This window comes from Micromesistius poutassou (genome assembly GCF_964030765.1).
Source record: "Micromesistius poutassou genome assembly, chromosome: 2".
Lineage (NCBI taxonomy): Eukaryota > Metazoa > Chordata > Actinopteri > Gadiformes > Gadidae > Micromesistius > Micromesistius poutassou.
The window spans coordinates 9,383,322-9,385,821 of NC_140272.1; the positions used below are offsets into that span (position 1 = coordinate 9,383,322).

Genomic DNA, 2,500 nt, shown 5'->3' on the forward strand with positions numbered 1-2,500 from the left:
TCTTTATATTCAGTCGCAGATGGTTCAGGAAGGGCTTTGGCCATACAAGGGGGGTTATTTCAAAGCATGAGCTAAAAGACTGATAGGCTGTTCTGCCAGGTCAAGGAATTGGATTTTGGACAGAATTGACGTGTACCATATTCAGCACCTCGCTGAAATCTTCCAAATTGTATGCCTTAATGCACAACTATGTCATTGGAATAGCTCATGTGGAACCAGAACTGTGCCGTTGGTGAACCTCACGTGTGCGTAGTCATCACATCGAGTATGTCAGAAGAGAGGAAGATGTGCACTCCACAAAATGACACCAGGTGCCATGCATGTAAACCTGCGTATAAACTTATGATGGTGTAAGTTATTTGGAAACATGCATGAGGATTTGAAGATGCACAGTTGATTACCAATGTTGATCATCAACCAGATATTAAGTATGAACAGTGAAGGGAATTATTAATTTTGTTCCAAACACAGAAAAGGTGCAATCATCTCTTTATTGAAACGGTCCAGTATTGAAGGATGTTAATACCATGTTAATATGTTAATACCATCTCTCACTGTTAACTATGTTTATATTTCCATTAGCAATAACAATATATGTTGATATTAACATTAGCAATAACAGAATGTGTTGATATTACCATAAGCAATAACAATATATGTCAGGAATAGCCTTACAAAATGCAATCAATAATCAGTGAATCCTGAGGATTACATCCATAACTAACATCATCATCATAACTCCAAATGAACGCTAAAACCCTTTTCAACGGGGAATGGACTGCTGGTATGCTGGGCATGCCAGGTGACATCAATCTTTATTGTTTGGTCTGGTCTTGGGCTTTGGATATCACGTCGATCTGTAACCCTTTCATGCGGGAGCAGGGCCTTGTTGACGTGGGACGCACCCTGTCAGACAGGTCTGCTGGTGTGTGAGCCTGAAGACAGGGTGTCCGTGTCTACCATGAGCTCTACATGTGTGGCTCTCTGTCTGCTGCTGCACCACCAGCCCTCAGGGAGCAAAGAGGTGTGGCCCTGGACAGGCTGCATCCCACTGGTCGTGTTCCTGCACGCTGTGTGTGTGTGTGTGTGTGTGTGTGTGTGTGTGTGTGTGTGTGTGTGTGTGTGTGTGTGTGTGTGTGTGTGTGTGTGTGTGTGTGTGTGTTTTAAAGTCTTGCTCGTGCTTCCCGTCTGCCCTGCCTACCTCCATGTCTGACACCTGTTTGAAGTGACCAATAGGGGAGTGAGAGGCGTAACCCGAGAGGCTTAGTAACGTACTGCAGGTCAGCGAGGCGAGGCGGCTAGTCGTCGGTTAAGAGCTCACAACATCCAGTCTACTCGGCTGTGGACCTCAGGGATTTAGTGATGATGCACGGTAAGAGTACATTCTTCTACTTTGTGTCCTAGTTCACTGAACAGGTGGGTCTTTCCTGTACAGAGTGCTGCTGGGCTCGAATGGACGGCTTCTTGCTGTGTTCTGTGGTGGAGGAGACTCCCCAGACCGGGCCAGTTCAGCAACTTCTGTTCAGAGGTGCAGGAGTGGCTCCAAGAAGGGCTTGTTGTGTGTCTGTGTGTTGGATACTTCATGGCAGATTGTCTTTGTATCCGCCCTATTGACACTACTTTTACTGGATGCCTGCACCAAATGTTTCCAAAGAATTGACACATGTTGTGTTAGCACAAGAGACCTTGCCCCGCCCTCCCCAGTCAAGGTGAATGATTAATTCAGAGCTGAAGCCCGCAGTGTTTGTGTAAGAGAGAGAGAGAGAGAGAGAGAGAGAGAGAGAGAGAGAGAAGAGAGAAGAGAAATGGAGAGAGCCAGCGAAAGAAAGAGTAGGGGGGGAAACAATACCTGATAGCGTTACCAAGTACAACCCTAGCATTGGGTTTCAGCTCCAGGTGTGTTTGTGTGCATCAGTGAGCCTCACAACCTCATGCTATCAGGTGTGAGCCTCACACTGACTCTCAGAGCCCCATGCTATCAGGTGTGTGTGAGCCTCACACTGAGCCTCATGCTATCAGGTTTGTTAGCCTCACACTGAGCCTCATGCTGTCAGGTGGCTGTGGAGAAGCAGGCTGGGCTTCCTTTGGGCGGTTGTGTTTTCCTGACTATCTCCCTATTCATTCACTCCTTCTGGAACACAGTCATATTGAGCAATAATGTGTTGAGTATCATTGGAGCATCACTGTATGACATAGAGAACTGGATAGGATCGGCAGATCGAGTCGTCATGAGTCATCGTATCAGTCTATTCATGCCATTGTTTCTTCCTGGCCACATGTTTGCAATGGAGATTAAAACCAGTGGGCCCGAGGGGTGTGAGGAGTGTTGACCACTGCACACTACAACCAGCGGGCCAGAGGGGTGTGAGGGGTGTTGACCACTGCACACTACAACCAGTGGGCCAGATGGGTGTGAGGGGTGTTGACCACTACACACTGCAAGCTCCCAATAAGTTCTTTAAAGACTTGTTTAATACTCAATGCGGTTTCAGTTTTGAGA

The 2,500-nt window shown here is 46.9% G+C and overlaps 1 protein-coding gene across 1 annotated transcript in view; it reads left to right on the forward strand.

Annotated features, from left to right (window-relative positions):
- plekha6 (pleckstrin homology domain containing, family A member 6) overlaps positions 1–2,500 on the forward strand; it is a gene marked incomplete at its 5' end in the record, with an annotated part of 59,013 nt that overhangs the window by 34,832 nt on the left and 21,681 nt on the right. The window lies entirely within an intron of this gene.